At 44.4% G+C, this 17,878-nt stretch overlaps 1 protein-coding gene across 6 annotated transcripts in view; it reads left to right on the top strand.

Moving 5' to 3' along the window:
* The window catches only part of NUBPL (NUBP iron-sulfur cluster assembly factor, mitochondrial), a 171,365-nt gene that overhangs the window by 44,355 nt on the left and 109,132 nt on the right, over nt 1-17,878 (top strand). The gene's annotated exons all lie outside the window — the stretch shown is intronic.

The raw sequence follows: 17,878 nt of genomic DNA on the forward strand, positions 1-17,878 counted from the left end.
TAGTCCTAATGACATCAGTGTCGTCAGTGGCACTGCTCATAATTTTCTTGAATGGATGTTAGGAGCTGACACTTTATTTGTGTTAAGAATTAAAATCTCTGGGTATTCCCTTCATTTTGGTTCCTATACATTGAGTTTATTTATTGAAGAATTTAAAAATGGATATCTTCTACTTAACTATGGTGGGTTTTCAACCCCATCGAGGGTTAAAGAATTGAACATAAACATTAGGAAAGATGAAAAGTAAAACTTTCTGCATTTCAGTATGCTCCTCAGACAAGGCTGTGCTAGGGGCCATGCATGCTTAAAGTATTCATCTCCACTGTTTATATCTTTCCTTATTCTTTTTGTGTTGTTTTCAGATTTGACTAAATCAGATGTAGATATTTGAATATGAATACAAGGAACCATGCATGTCTTTAGGATCTACTTTCTTTACATATTTGTTTATTCACCTACCACCCAGAGTGTTTTGATAGGGTACTCATGTGTATACTGTATGAAAATCATTAGCTCTTGTCTCTGTGTGATGCAAATACATCATTAGTTAATGTATTCATTTTCTGGTTTTGGCATTCGGAAGCTGGGTGGCTTTTTTGTTTCTTGACAGACCTATTTTCCCTTCTCAGTATGAATGGAACTGCGATGTACTAATGAATTAAAAGAAATGCATTAAGGCTACATGTTTAGACTTTTGCATAGTGGCCCACATTGCTCACTGTTGACATCTATTTCAGGGATTTAAAAAAATACAGCTAGGTGACTGCAAGAGTTCTGCTTGACCTCAGCAAGTTCCTCCAAATCATTTCATTCCCAGCCTGTTCCCATCTTAGTGCTGTTGATTTCCCCTCTGTTTCTAGTACAGGCTTCACAATAGGTCTTTGTGGTTAACATCTCACCAATCAGATAAGCCATAATTTAGGGGGAGGATATTTTTCTGCATTAATAATGTGTCAATGACTGGGACCGGCAACTCCATCCCTCTGGCATGCTATGTTGGTCAAGATCACAAAAGCGACATAACCTAAAACTTTAGAGATGATGCTCAAGTCAGCACCTGCTTTATTCACAAACCAGTCCCTGGGAGACCAAGGATTTTTGGCAGTCAGAGCATTGCTATTATTTCAATCACTGGTATCTCCAAATGGGAAGCAGATGCCAGTTTCCTTTTCCAGGGTGCTGATAATGGCATATAATTAGTTGGTTGTTACCTAGCAACTAAAGAAGCAGTTGCACTCCAGCAGATCCTTCAGTAGGAATCAGACGTAGTTCCCTGACTATGGGGGCATTAGTGATTTCATTGACAGTGGAATTTCGCTTTTGAATGAAGCAGGTTTAAACTGCTAGTGGTTTTTGTTTTTTGGCAAGAATTTTTCTGTGTCTGGACTAGCCACCCATTAATCCTCCATAAAAAGAAATTGTTGACTTCCTTTCCAGGAAGTAAGAAACTCATATATCACAGGAAGCATCAGTAGATTCCAGTGCACAGGTAGTTTTTAGTAAATTATCCACCTTGACACGTGCTATTTTAATACATTTAAAGGGTTATACATTTTCCTACTCACATAATTACTAGTCAGTCTTGAGATCAGTTTAACTGTAGGGCTGATAGAGCTGTGGTCAGGGCACCTAAGTTAGAGAGGAACCCGACATTCCATATTATTATTAAATATAATAGTGTTCCATCATACATTGGAAATTATATTGTGATATTTAGGGGCTCTTAAATCTCTCCCTCTAGGAACTGAATTCTCTTAATCTGTCACTGATCAGTTCCAGCCATTAACTGTTGTTCAACAGGATTATTTTTTAGTCTGAGGTTTGATCCTTTGCAGGAGATCAAAATTCTTCTAGTAGTTTATATTCACAATTAATCTCTTGGTAGTTTAAAGCAGGTCCTCAAGAAATAGCTCATTTCCCCCCTTCAGCTACAGATAAACAATCCAAATTACTCTCTTAATCGAGGTTTATAGTATAATATATTGAGTTTAAGGAGCTCCCAGACATTCAGACAAGGAGATAAAATATTAAGTAAAGTTTCTGAGATAATTAAGTCAGCCAGCTCTGAGACTGCTAATGCAGTTTATGGCATAAAGTAGAAAAAGTTCATAGGCTTTCCCATTAAAAATAGGTAATACTGTTTAATGTTCTTTATCAGTTTCAGAGTATAAAACCTACTTATGCATTCCGGTGTATAGCTTTGCACCGTTAAGTACATTTAACAAGCTCTTATTTCTTTTTTTAGATACAAATAAACTTGTTCTTTAGGACCTGTTCAGTGCTTCAGAAATTCCAGTGAGGCATCAAAAGGTCTAGGGTGCAAATTCATCATGTGTTGATGGAGCTGGACAAGTATTGTTGGTACTTAACCACCTTCTTTCTCTTCTCCCCCCCCATTTTTTTGAAACCTCTAAGGTTCATGGATATGCAATTCTTATTTTTGTAAAATAGATTTTGTTATTTGGAGAAACCTAATAATACTTAGCACTTACTGTGTATAGCATAAAGAAGAACAGGAGGACTTGTGGCACCTTAGAGACTAACAAATTTATTAGAGCATAAGCTTTCGTGGACTACAGCCCACTTCTTCGGATGCATATAGAATGGAACATATATTGAGGAGATATATATACACACATACAGAGAGCATAAACAGGTGGGAGTTGTCTTACCACCTCTGAGAGGCCAATTAATTAAGAGAAAAAAACTTTTGAAGTGATAATCAAGCTAGCCGAGTACAGACAGACAGTTAGATAACAAGTGTGAGAATACTTACAAGGGGAAATAGATTCAATGTTTGTAATGGCTCAACCATTCCCAGTCCTTATTCAAACCGGCGTTGATTGTGTCTAGTTTGCATATCAATTCTAGCTCAGCAGTTTCTCGTTGGAGTCTGTTTTTGAAGTTTTTCTGTTGTAATATAGCCACCCGCAGGTCTGTCACTGAATGACCAGACAGGTTAAAGTGTTCTCCCACTGGTTTTTGAGTATTTTGATTCCTGATGTCAGATTTGTGTCCATTAATTCTTTTGCGTAGAGAAAGAATTAATGGACACAAATCTGACATCAGGAATCAAAATACTCAAAAACCAGTGGGAGAACACTTTAACCTGTCTGGTCATTCAGTGACAGACCTGCGGGTGGCTATATTACAACAGAAAAACTTCAAAAACAGACTCCAACGAGAAACTGCTGAGCTAGAATTGATATGCAAACTAGACACAATCAACGCCGGTTTGAATAAGGACTGGGAATGGTTGAGCCATTACAAACATTGAATCTATTTCCCCTTGTAAGTATTCTCACACTTGTTATCTAACTGTCTGTCTGTACTCGGCTAGCTTGATTATCACTTCAAAAGTTTTTTTCTCTTAATTAATTGGCCTCTCAGAGGTGGTAAGACAACTCCCACCTGTTTATGCTCTCTGTATGTGTGTATATATATCTCCTCAATATATGTTCCATTCTATATGCATCCGAAGAAGTGGGCTGTAGTCCACGAAAGCTTATGCTCTAATAAATTTGTTAGTCTCTAAGGTGCCACAAGTCCTCCTGTTCTTCTTTTTGCGGATACAGACTAACACGGCTGCTATTCTGAAACCTGTGTATAGCATCTTACACTCTCACATTCCAAAATTCTTGGTAAACATCAAGCCTCACAACAACCCTTTGAGGTAGGGAAACTAATGTTAAACCCATTTTAAATAGGGGACACACAAATAGGTTGTCCAAGGGTCTCATACATAGTATGTAACAGAACCAAGAACAGAACAATGTGATCTGTGTTACAACCTGGCCCACTATCCCTCTGTAATGTCACCTGTATGTTGCAAGTGGATCTAATTACAGGGTCCCAGGTGCTTGCAAGCCAACTGGGTCTTGGCAGTTTCTAGTCACTATTTTGAGCTCTATGTCTGTAAGGCACATTCCCAGGTGCAGACCTCTTCTCTGAGCCTGTCCTTGGGACCTGGAACTTCACAGTTCAGCCACCCCAGACCCTGACTTCCAAAGGTCCACCCCCAAAGTTGTTTAAACACTCTCCCTCATGGCCCCGCCTAGGCTGTGATCACTCAGGGACAACTTGACAGCAAACTAAGGAACACAGGGTTAACAAAGAAATTCCTTAATCACAGTCATTTTCTTCTGAAAATGTACCAGAGACTTACAGCTCTTTGCAAAATAACAGAACCTCTGTAACATCCCCACTCCTGCAGTCTGGTCTCGCCACTTCTGAGAGAGTCCAAGGTTTCTCAGTATTTCAGACTATCCATGTCACATTTCTGATGTTTTTCTTTCTAACTGGTCTTGCTTACATATGACGATGGTCTTACACTATGTCTATACTACAGCTGGCTAACCTGAGCTGCTACCTGTACTGCTGGAGCCATGCTGCTATTTTTATTATGTCAGCTTGAGCAGCGCTAGCATGTGTGTTTGCCTGCTCGTTCTGGGAAGCATGCTCCCAAATGCAGTGTAGATGTACCCTGAAATACAGAGTCTCTCTCCTTTTGCCATATGCCCAGGCTGAGAAGCTGCAGTTCTATCTGTCACAATGGTGCTGCTGTGTAGAAAATCCTTTGCTCTTAGAGTATTGTCTCTGAGTGTACCACATCAAGAGGTCAAGATGTGTGCGCAACTGTGCACTCAGGGTCAGAGATTTTTCATCAGCAGTGTCTGTGAATCTATGCGTGTGCCCTAGATGCCCTCATACTCTGGCATATAGGGAGAGATGGACCTGCCACCACCCCAGTTCTGTCTCAGCTGCCGGCAGCTTGAGACAGAGCATTATGGTGTCCTCTAGCTAGCCCATGGCTTGCTACACCTCTCGCTAAAATTTCTGTATTTCAGGGCTTGGCAACCTTTCAGAAGTGGTGTGCCGAGTCTTCATTTATGCACTCTGATTTATGGGTTCACGTGCCAGTAATACATTTTAATGTTTTGAGAAGGTCTCTTTCTATAAGTCTATAATATATAACTAAACTATTGTTGTATGTAAAGTAAATAAGCTTTTTAAAATGTTTAAGAAGCTTCATTTAAAATTAAATTAAAATGCAGAGCCCCCCGGACCGGAGGCCAGGACCCGGGCAGTGTGAGTGCCACTGAAAATCAGCTCGCGTGCTGCCTTTGGCACATGTGCCATAAGTTACCTACCCCTGCTGTATTTTCTTAGAATTTTCTTTCTTTATTTTTGGTTTAGCACAATTTGTGCTTTTGAAAAGGAGGGTCCCCCCCGCCCCCCCCTTTTTTTTTTTGCTTGATTCAGAAATTTGAACCGTTGCCTCAAGTGCAGGTTATGCTCGTGATCCTAGGCTTCAAAACCTGCCAGACCTGCCTGTAGGTCTTTCCCCCGCAGTAGTGGACATTCAAGCTGCCTTCGCTTCTCAAGGAGTCTCCCATCCCTTCCAAATGTAAGATCCACTCAGGATTTAAGAGCAAATCTAAGAAATTCAGGTAAGACAGGCTCAGACTTCTGTTAATGGAGTGCTTGCTGAGACGCATGGGATCCGAGTCAGGCCCCTGTACGTCCAGTCCTTGGAGAGCTCCAATGATTGTCTCTCTACAACGATTAGCAAAGAGGAGAAGGCCCCTTCCCCAGAATGGAATAAGGGAAAGTCACTCCCTTGATCTGGGTCTCAGGTCTTCCTTATGGGTGCAGCTGAGGCTCCTGTCCTCTCCAGTACTGAGACCACAGTACTGACTAAGACGACCATGCCACGTACTGAGAAATCATCTGATAAACTATCTAAAGTGATACGTACATTGGCATCAGATTGTGTGTCTGCAAGGACTCCAGAGCTAGGCCTAAATCATTGTTGTTACAGCCTCCAGCAATCTCACATGAAGGACTTACCACTTGTACTTCAGTACTGTCTCTGGTACCACTAGATATTCTGACTCCCAGGGTTTCCTACCCGGAGTCCCTGGTACTGGCCAGTCTTTTGACCCATGTGCCCTCTCTGGAAGAGCCTGAGTCACTGTTACTGAGGGGTACCAAGAGCCACTCCCCACCGCTACCCTCTCACCTGCTGGAACCTAGTTACCCTCTGCTACCAACTTCAATGATGTCTTGCTGTCTGGTACCGTCATGGCCTCCAGCCTCCAGGCTTTGAGGATTCACAGATATATTTCTGGACAGTATCAACTCGACACCATCCAGTAGCTTCTTATCAACAGCTTCTGGTACCTATACAATTACAGTATCTCTTTTGGCTCTCACTACTGACTCTTCCACTGGTACCAGTACCATTTCCCTTCTCTCCCTCCTCCCCCCACCAGTTGACACAGTAGAAGAGTCCTCCTCAGATTCAGATGTGTCCAAACTGGGTACCCCTTTTCAATCTCCTTCACTCAGGGTACATTCTGATGACAAAACATTTAGCAGGACAAGGACAATATTGGGGTCCTGCCCCTTTCCCTTACAACCCACCGAAGTGAGCTTATTGAAACCCCTGGGCCACTTATGGTGACCAGTTCTACAGGGTCCATCTCATAAGAGGGCAGGTCAAGAGTCACAACTGCCGCCCTCTAGTCTTTCTACACAGCAGACATTACAGGGGCGAAAGAGCCACCTGAGTAAAGGAGCCTTCACACAAATCTTCCTCTTCATCAGATGAGGCTGTCATGTCTCCTCCATCTTCTTATGTAGCTGATTCAAGGCCTTTCAGCACCTTATGAGGTGCCTAGGAGAGAGAAACTACATATTGCATTGGAGGAGATACAGGAGACCCAACACTCTTTGTTGGACATCCTTCACACATCTCCTCAGGGCAAAATTTACCTTGACCATCAATGATCCTCTTCTAGTTCCTGCATATTTGGTGTGACAAACCCCAACTACTGTACCGCTTATATGTAAACAGGTGGACAAAAGTACTGGAGGCAGTCCGTGAATGTAACAGATAACATTGGTTCCATTCTACACAATCTCATAAAGAATAAAAATGACTGGGTCTTATGGGATGAAAAAGCTACTGCTCTGCCATGCCACGGTTCAGAGTAGCCAATTACCAAGCATTCCTGTTTGTCTGTCTGCATCTTTCTGATGTCTCTTCTTTCTTCATTAGATTGTAAGATTTTTGGGGTAGGGACTGTCTTTCTGGTGTTTGTTTGTACAGTGCCTAGCACAGTGGGATCCTGGACCATGACTGGGGCTCCTAGGTGCTATCATAATAAAATAATTATTATTATGAGTGAATTTATTTGTAAAACTCCTGAGTAATGCCAGACTTTTTTTATATAATATATAATTTTATAGAACAGTGATTCCCAGACCCTGAGGGGTCCGCCGTGGGTTATGTGAGGGTCCATCCTTTGAGCCAAGGCCAGAACAGTGTTCCGGCACTTTTGCTGTATGGAGGACTACATTTTGTTCTCAAAATGTTGTCCTCTGCACAGTGTGATCTCTCATGCATGGTGCATGAGAGGTTATGCTGGCGGGGACATTCCCTTGCTGGTGGGAGCATTCTGGTGGTACCGGAAATGAAAGGGGTCCGGGACATTTAGTCAGATGCCAAAGGTGGCCTTGGCAGAAAAAAGTTTAGGAACCACTGTTACAGAACAAATTGTAACAAAGTGCTTGTGACAGGGTGTACCTACCCTGCACCAGCTCTGAAAAGGTTAACTCTGCTTTGCAGGCTGAGGAAGGCCCACCCCTCCAACTCTGCTGGGCATGGTCAGCCTGGAGGCAGAGTATAAAAGGAAGCAGCCCAACTCAGTGCGGGCAGGCTGCTGAAAGGGGAGGACGCAGACTGCAGGCTCTCTGGGGAGCTTCCTACGGCACACAGAGTTCTAAACGGACTTTGGGCTGCCTGATGAGCCCAGAGAAGAGACTGCACCAGCAGGAGCTATGCTACTTGAGGACCTCAGAGACCCGGGGGAACAGTGGAGCATTGCTGAGGGAGAAAAAGTAGGAAGAAGTCCAGGGGAGTGAGCTGAGGAACCAGTCAGTGTGTTTCAGGAGCCTCCCTGCTGATTTGGTGGTGAGCACCCTCACCACCACCAGGGCCCTGAGCTGGGACTTGGAGGAGCAGGGAGGGCCCAAGTCCCGCTACCCTGGGCACCACACCCCTGTAAGTGGCACCCCACTTCCCCATCTGACCAATAGGCCACACAATTCCACGGGGTGGACTACTCTATTGACTCCAGCCAGTAGGCCACGCTGTCCCGGTGGAAGGGCCACTTATTAACTCTGGCCATTAGATCATGTTGCCCTGGTGGAAGGGCTGCTTATGGACTCCAGCCACTGGATCACGCTCCCTTGAGTAGAAGGGCCGCTTATTGACTCTGGCCATTGGACCCCGCTGCTCTGGGAGGAAGGGCTGCTTTATTGACACTGGCCACTAGGCTGTACTACCACATTTGATAGGGTCATGAACAAGGGACCTAACCGTCTGCGATACAGTTTTCCCTTCTTCTCACCTTTTGTGACCTGTACCTACCCCATGACAGTGCTTTACAAAAATATTGAGAAATAAACCTATGTCAACATAACTGTGAAATGTAATAGCTATAGTAGCAATGGTTTCTTAGTGTAGGGGAAAAAATAAAGCAAAGCAAACTCCAGTATAGTAAGCAACAGACCTTTGCCTATCAAATTACTATTCATGTTGACATTCTGCTGTTATAACATTATTTCAAGTCTGTTTTTACATAAATATCAGTCATTGTTTTGTTGAGAGATGATCAAAATATTGCCGTTACAGTGCATTCCATTAACATAACAGTAGTCATGCAATATTTTTGGTTAGTCATAACTTAGATTCTAGTTACTAAAGCATCCATTGCTTTCAGTGTTGTCATAGCATCAAGTGAAATGCTAAGTTCGTTCCCAACCTTTTCCAGGACAGTACAAGTAATATATATAATAGACCCTTCAAAATCCTTCAGTGCCATCACACTTGTACAACGTTAAAGTTACTAATAGCCGTGTTACCAAGGCCTTCAATTGTATTATTATGAAAAGAGGAGAAGGGCCAAATGAAATCTGTGACTTCGAAGAAGTTTAAATCCAGATCTGAACTTTGTTGTTTGGGTCCGTCTCTAATGTATCTGTTACATGCAAGAGATGCAAACAGTTGTGTTAACATAAGATGACCCGCTTGGGTGTATGTGTGTGTTTATTTAAAAAATAATAAAAGAGAAGTGAAAAAGATAATATCTGACAGTCAGATGCTTAGTGGGTTGCTAAATTTGAGCCACACAAAAAGTACAGAATTTTAAGTTAGTTATATGGGTGTGTGATGTCTCGCAGAAAGACTGCCTGACTTGCTAGACTCATTCTAATGCTATGTTAAAGATAAGAGGGTGGGAAAATATCAGTTTTGTTATATGAATTGTACTTGATGGCAAGATGGACATGAAAAGGTGTGAACTGCTTTCCCAAAACACTGCCAAACTGCAATATAGCATTCTATACATATAAAATGATGGGGTCTAAATTGGCTGTTACCACTCAAGAAAGAGATCTTGGAGTCATTGTATATAGTTCTCTGAAAACATCCACTCAATGTGCAGCGGCAGTCAAAAAAGTGAACAGAATGTTAGGAATCATTAAGAAAGGGATAGATTGGCTTTATTTAAATCCATGGTATGCCCACATCTTGAATACTGCATGCAGATGTGGTTGCCCCATTTCAAAAAAGGTATATTGGAGTTGGAAAAGTTTCAGAAAAGGGGCAACAAAACTGACTAGGGGTTTGGAATGGCTGCCATATGAGGAGAGATTAATAAGACTGGGACTTTTCGGCTTGGAAAAGAGACAATTAAGCAGGGAGATATGATAGAGGTCTATAAAATCATGACTGGTGTGGAGAAAGTAAATAAGGAAGTGTTATTTACTCCTTCTCATAACACAAGAACTAGGGGTCACCAACTGAAATTAATAGGCAGCAGGTTTAAAACAAACAAAGGGAAGTATTTTTTCACACAACGCACAGTCTACCCATGGAACTCTTTGCCAGAGGATGTTGTGAAGGCCAAGGCTATAACAGGGTTCAAAAAAGTCTAGATAAGTTCATGGAGGATAGGGCTATCAATGGTTATAAGCCAGGATGGGCAGGGATGGTGTCCTTAGCCTCTGTTTGCCAGAAGCTGGGAATGGATGACAGGGGATGGATCACTTGATGATTACCTGTTCAGTTCATTCCCTCTGGGTCACCTGGCATTGGCCACTGTCGGAAGCAGGATGCTGGGTTAGATGGACCTTTGGTCTGACTCAGTATGTCTGTTCTGATGTATTCACTGGAGTCCATAGTATGTTTTGTATTGTAGGGTCCCAGAGCATGTAATGCAAAATATTTTTATAATCTAATGATTCTTATTACTACTACTACCACCACCACCACCACCCCCTTAATGGTCTCTTACACAGATTAAAAATACAGTCCCTGCCCTGAAAATTTTACAATCTAAATTGGGACAAATAGAGAATATTAAGATGACAGAAAGGAGAAATGAAGGTTAAAATAAATAAAAATGAGTCACCCATGGAGAACAAATCTTACAAATTGTAATATTTTAAAAGAGAGGTTCAAGTAGTGTATAAAGGAATAAGTAAATCTGGAGAAAAAGGACAAAGGGCAACAAGCTAAAGCCATATCTACGCTACAGGGGCTATAGTGGTACAGCTGCAGTGCTGCAGCTATGCTGCTGTAGCACTGTAGTGCAGATGCTTCCTACACTGATGGAAGGGTGTCATGCTGTTTGGAATGGCTCACGACAGTGAGTGCCAACCTCAAGGCAGAAACCCCAAACTGTTTGTATGTTCTATAATTAGATTTCACCACCCAGTAACAAGTGAGAACTCCTAAAGCACTATGAGGATATGTCTCCACAGCACATGAAAACCCACAGCTGGCCCATGCCAACCAACTCGGGTTTGCGGAGCTCGGGCTACAGGGCTGCTTCCTTGCTGTGCAGATTTCTTGGCTCAGCCTGAGCTCTGTGACCCTCCCACCTTGCAGGGTGCTAGAGCCCAGGCTCTAGCCTGAGCCCAGAAGTCTACACAGCAGCGAAACAGCCCTGCAGCCTGATATCTGTGAGCCCAAGTCGGCTGGCATAGGCCAGCTGCAGGTGTCTAGTTACGGTGTGTCTACACAGCAACTAAACAGTCTTACAGTGGAGTCACAGACAGTCCCATGGGCGTTCCAGTCTATCTTGCGACACAGGTCTATGTGATAGGTGGTCACTTGACTCCAAAAATCATCCCAGTATTCAGTTACTCCCAGTCCCAAAGAACCAGACACTTACCCCGGTCACTTGTACTCAGATCTCAACCCAAAGACAACACCTGTAGCCAATTCTGTAATAAACTAACTAAAGAGTTATTAACTAAGAAAGAAATAAGAGCTATTTACAAGGTTAAAACAGGAAACTTAAACAAATGAGTTACAGCCTTAGATTTAAAAAGCTAATATAAGCTTCTGTAATAAACATCTCTCTATGTCCTTTAAGGCTGACCCATGCCAAGAAGCATGGGGATCTCTTGCTCAAAGTCCAAACAGCATAAAAGATCGAGGTTATTCTTGTCAGGGATTTTTATCCCCTCTCACCTCAGAATCCAAGCTGATGGGATGAGAGTGCCTGCATATCACCTTTTCATGGTTGGGTGGGGGGAGCAATCAACAAAGTCTTTGTTCCACAATGGCCCATTTGGATTCAGTAGTCCTTCCTGGGCAGGAGATAACACCTCTTGGAGTGAACTAATATTGCACACTTGGTAAGGCTTCTCCCATGACTGGGGGGAATTTACAGTCTTAACAAACATTTTTATAGTTACAGATCAAACATTTAAAGATTACCTTATAACATGGTATACAGCTATTATAAGTAGGATTGATACATGCAGCATCCTACAAGCCTTCCATAAAGTCTAAACAGTAAACACATTGTTATAACTCTAATATCTGTTTCGATAATGCTACCATGCAGGTGAGCCAGACTCGTTTCCAGCTATGCATTTATGAGTGTTCAATGAGGCCTAGGGGCCTTGGCATGAGCTGTCACCTAGTCTACCAGTGTCACAAAGAGGTTTTTCCATCAACCTAGTGTGACAAAGTTCCTCCTCTATCTTGGTGGGTCCTGCGCTTATTGGCGGATTTTCTTGCCTCAGAGATTCACCATGTGGGTTGGAGAACAGCCCAGAGACCTTCCCCTCTGGAAGAACCCACAGTCCAGGTCAATTGGGAGGTTTGGGGGGAACCCGGGCCCACCCTCTACTCTGGGCTCCAGCCCAGGGCCCTGTGGACTGCAGCTGTCTATAGTGCCTCCTGTAACAGCTGCATGACAGCTACAACTCCCTGGGCTACTTCCCCATGGCCTCCTCCAAACACCTTCCTTATTCTCACCACAGGACCTTCCTCCTGGTGTCTGATAACACTTGTGCTCCTCAGTCCTCCAGCAGCATACCCTCTCACTCTCAGTTCCTTGCGCCTCTTGCTCCCAGCTCCTCACACTGGCACTACAAACTGAAGTGAGCTCCTTTTAAAACCCAGGTGCCCTGATCAGCCTGCCTTAATTGATTCTAGCAGCTTCTTCTTAATTGGCTCCAGGTGTCCTAATTAGCCTGCCTGCCTTAACTGGTTCTAGCGGATTCCTGATTACTCTAGTGCAGCCCCTGTTCTGGTCACTCAGGGAACAGAAAACTACTCATCCAGTGACCAGTATATTTGCCCTCTACCAGACTCCTGTACCCCACTGGTCTGGGTCTGTCACACTAGGGTAATCCAGTTCCCTGTGTGGCAATGGCTAGGTGGTCAGAGAGACGTAACTAAGTTAATATTTTTCATACTTTTTAAGATATAACTTTTTTTCCATTTTTGATCTTAAGTATATATTGCCAAGTGCTGATTTCTTAATGTTGCATTCTGTTCAGTTCTGCTTCTCATTATAATAGTTTGCGTCTCTGCAGCATCTTCCATTAGTTTTAGAGGATCTCAAAGTGTTTGTTTTGTAAGCTTGACTTCAGCCACATAACGTGCATGTACTTTCTCCATTTTATAGATGGTAAAATTGAGGCAGAGTTGGTGTAATAACAGGATGCAGATCTCCAGACTATTCTTCCTCCACAGCACTGAGTTTCTTTTCCTATCAAGTCACATTTTATTTCGGTCAGATTTTATAGAACCACATAGAACTCCCTTTATGTTATAAACTACAGAGACATTTTTACATTTTACTTAGTCCTCATACTTGCTGTGCTATATACAATTCTAAAATATAGTAGTCTCACCAAGTATCATTATAATGAAAGCTCTGCCAGCATTTCCATAATAAACCCTGACTTTTTTATTTTTCCAGAATTTGACTTGCCTGTTTCGAATTCTTGTGCTGAAACTTGATATAGAAATTGTCAGCCCAGATGAAAGTTTTGCTGTCTTAACTTACTTCTTTGTGTCTAAGATGCTACTTTTCTTTAGAACAGTAAAACAGTAGTATCTTTAGTGATGTGAGGTGCCTTTTTATTGGTTTTTATCCAAACTGAAGTATAAAAATGGAACACTACAGACAAGTCTTCGCTGCACAAAGGTTTGTTCGTTCACGTATATTTGTGCTTTTTTAAGAAAAGGTGAGATTGTGTATTAAATACTTCATATAGGTGTATCATGTTCAGGACCCCAAGTCAGTCGTGCACAAACTTTGCAGCAGTGAGGGCTGCCATGAGAATTTGCCAAAAGCCTGCAGGCTGCACCTGGTTTTTCGTGCACATGTACAAATGACCCACGGAAAATAAGACATATATAGCATTGTTTAGAATGCCAAAGTTTTTCGTGAGTCATTAGTGAATCCTTATATAAAATAGGTGGGGAGGTGGAGGGGAAGCAAACCGGAGTACTTAATTTTATCATTAGGGTCTGTAAGGCCTTTGTCTATCCTGAGGTCAGTAAAAGAGACAATCTGCTCATTACTTAAAGGTACTGTTACAAAGAATTGTTTACTTCATTTATCTGTGGTTCTGCTTCGAGTGCTTGCTCATGTCCATTCCACATTAGGTGTGTGCCTGCCATGTGCACTGTTGCCAGAGATTTTTCCCTTGGTGGTATTTGTGGGGCTGGTTCTTGCACCGGTATAAGGGGCGCCGCTGGCCAGGCACCCTCTCAGATCCTTCTTACCTCTCGTTACGGTTGCTGGAACAACCCTTCTTGCTTCGGCAAGGCTTCTTCTCAGTGGACTCTGATTCATAGTTTGTTAGTTTAAGTACAGTTTTAGTGTATATAGATATTGTAGTTAGCATTAGTGTAAATAGATAGTCCCTATCATTGAGGGACTCTTCACCCCAGGGCCTGGGCATGCCCCAGTCCCTGGGCTTCAAACCTTGTGCCTCTTGCAGCAGATCTAGGCCTGTGAGTGAAGTGCTTGGGAGTAACTCATGTGAGGCTAAGTGCCAGATTTGTTGGGACTTTAGACCTCACACAAAAAAGATAGAGAAATAAGACTGAAGCCTATCCTAATGGAAGCCCGTCTCAGAGCCAACCCACTCTGATTTTGCACCAAGCACTTTGACCTCAGTGCGAAGCACTCCTCCAGCACTGTGCTCTTCCTAGCACCATTCACCATGTCCAGTGCCATGGAAGAAGCACAAAAAGTAACGCACCAACACAGGGCACTTGCTGATGCAGAAGAAGGACAAGCATAGGGAAAGCAGCAGAGGGCGAGCTGCGTTGGGCCATTCCTCCAACTCCTCCACCCCCAGTTCTATAGGGGCACTGTTGACTCCACTCAGAGTGAGTCTGCTACGGGACCCTCTGCCAACACCCATAAGGCACTGTGGCACCAGCAATCCAGTGGTTCCATCAACCCTGGAGGGCTTTGCAGTGGCTAGAGACTTACTTTCACTCCCGGTTCCCCTGACTCTGATGGGACAGCCACTGGCTATGATGTCCTTGAGTAGGAAGGAGCATGGAGCTTCGAGCTCCTTCCCTGCATCAGGCCCCCCAGACTTTCTAGGGGCAAGCTGCTCCTGTCACAACCATCTCCGGTCCTCCATTGGTCCCTGGACTCCCAGCACCAAATAGAGGCAGAGAAGGCTACTGCTCCACTGTGGTCACTGAGGGAGGACTCTTCTTCTGAGCCCAAAGGGAAACCCTACGTTCAGCCTAAGGGCCACCACTGGTGCGCAGCTTATGCACCATCGGACCTTTGTGAAGATCCCCCGCCAGCACCTGGCCAACAGGTCAGTGGCCTATGCACTGGCTATACTGGAACCCTGGGGTTTTTCCCCTGGTACCGGGTCCTCCCTCCCATTGATCATACTCAGTGGTTTTTGAGAGGCGGGCTACCGTCTTTTCCCACTTGGCACCAGACCATGATTCCTTTACCAATACTGATGTTCAGGTTGTGGTTCCCGCGGATGTCATTGTGGTTGAGGAAGAGGAAGGAGTCCCTCTTCTGGTGCAAGACGCCTCCTCCTTCTCTTCCTCCTCCTGAGATGAGGCCATCTTGGGGCTGAGTAGCTCGCTTCCACAGGACGATTTCAGGGCCCATCAGGATGTTCTGAATTGGATAGCAGCTAACCTGGGGCTGGAGATTGAGGAGCTTAAGGAATCATCCCACAGCCTTATTGACATTCTGGCTGCAGCAGTTCCCTCCAAAGTGGCTTTAGCCATTAATGAGGCTGTAATGGTCCAGTCAAGACCCTGTGGCAAACTCCTTGTCTGCCCCCCACCTCAAAGAGGGAAGAAAAGAAATATTCTGTGTCAACAAGTGGGTGTGAGTACTTGTATTCCCACCCTCCCCCAGGATCCTTTGTTGTGTCAGCAGCCAACAAGAGGGAAAGGCAGGGCCAGATAAGTACTACCCCCAGGGCCGGTGCTACCATTAAGGCAAACTAGGAGGTTGCATGGGGTGCCAAAAAGCAGTGCCCCCAATTTTTTTTTTTTTTTTAACAGCATTCCTATGCCCCCTCCCCGAGTGCGCGGTCGCCGCTCCACTTCTCCCGCCTCCCAGGCTTGCAGCGCCAATCAGCTGTTTGGCACTGCAAGCCTGGGAGGGGAGGAGAATTAGAGCGGGGGCGGCGTGCTCGGGGAGGAGGCGGAGCAGAGGTGAGCTGGGGTGAGGAGCTGCCCCACGGCTCCCCGGGGGGGCGGGGGGGAAGCTGCTGCGAGGGGGGTGGGGGGGCCGGGAGCTGCCGCAGGGCTAGGGTGGGGGACGACGCAAGGTGGAAGTTTCGCCTAGGGTGTGAAACTTCCTTGCACCAGCCCTGACTACCCCCCCCCCCCCCAAACAAAAGGATGCAAAAAAACTGCACTGGTTTGGGAGGAAAGTTTATTCAATGGGTAGCCTACAGCTGCGTATCTCTAACCAGAAAGCCTTACTGGGGAGATATGACTACAATCTATGGGACTCCTTAGCAAAATTTAAGGACTCTCTGCCTCAGGACTCAAGGCAGGAATTTTCTGTCCTCTTGGAAGAGGGTAAGAATGTGGCTAGGACCGCTCTTCATGCTGCTCTGGATGCAGCCAATGTGGCAGCCAGGACAATGGCCTTTGCTGTCACCATGAGATGATGCTCTTGTCTCCAATCCTTGGGACTTCCTCATGAGGTCCAGCAATCCATCCAGGACCTCCCCTTTGAAGGCTCCTCATTATTCTCAGAGCAGACAGACGCCATCACCCAACAGGCTCGGGATGACGCCAAGTTTGGCAGAGCAGTGTTGCAGTCAGCATGTTCATGAACTCCGAGGCCACCTCCTGAGGTACTACTTGTGAGTTACCTAATGTGGAATGGACATGAGCAAGCACTCGAAGAAGAAAAAACAATTACCAACCTTCCATAACAGTTGTTCTTCGAAATGTGTTGCTCATGTCCATTCCATGACTCACCTCTGTACCCCTCTGTCGGAGTTGAACTGCAAGAAGCAACTGAGAGGGTGTGTGACCAGCGGCACCCCTTATACCAGTGCATGAGCACGTGGCAGAGAGGGTGCTAGAGCCTTAGGTCCACTAAGGGAAAACTCTTCGGCAATGGTGCATGTGGCGTGCTCACACCTAATGTGGAATGGATATGAGCAACACATCTCGAAGAACAGCAGTTACGGAAGGTTAATAACTGTTTTTTATTTATATTGACTATGATATTAAAATTGTTATCCTTAGTCTCAGAAAGATGGATTATGTCTACACAGGGATAAAAAAACAGTTGCTGTCTTGGGTCCGCTGACTTGGGCTCCAGGATTAAAAATCACTGTGCAGGCATTTGGACTCGGGTTGGAGCCCAAGTTCTGGGACCCTGTGAGGCTGGAGGGTAGGTTGCATAGCTTGAGTCCTGGGAGCCCGAGTCAGCTGACCTGGGCCAGCCGCGGGTCTTTTATCCTTGTGTAGAACTACCCCAGAGGACCAACAAGCTTAGTTCCTCTAAAGCAGTGATACTCAATAGGCAGCCCGTGAGCCAAATGTGGCCTGCCAAGACTTCCTCTGTGGCCCGCCAGCTCACCTTAAAAAGTGTTTATAATTAAATTCATGAACAGTGATATGCTGCCTATCACTTGCCTATGAATTCCTTACTAAGTAACTTACTGGCAGTGCTTAATTTATAATGAAAGAGGTGCCGGGGCTCAGCTCCAGCAAGCTTCTGAACAAATTAAGCACTACTTACTGGATCTTACATTTTCGTGATAGCATTGGCTAAAATTGAGCTAGGATGCCATCCATTTTTTCATTAGTGATGGAAATGGACCCAAAAATGAATGCGAGTGGGAGTAACCGTCGCAAAGTTGACAGCGAAAACAGAGCTTTTAACCCAAACTGGACAGTGGATTCTCTTTTTATTATGCCATTTAATTTAAATGCAAAACCTCTGTGTCTGTCTGTAAGGTCATCAACGTGAGGTGCCACATTGAAGTTCTTGTGCTTTGATTCAATGTGGCCTATCCTCCTGTCAGTGTT

This window comes from Chrysemys picta, chromosome 4, assembly GCF_011386835.1.
Source record: "Chrysemys picta bellii isolate R12L10 chromosome 4, ASM1138683v2, whole genome shotgun sequence".
In the NCBI taxonomy this organism is placed as follows: Eukaryota; Metazoa; Chordata; order Testudines; family Emydidae; genus Chrysemys; species Chrysemys picta.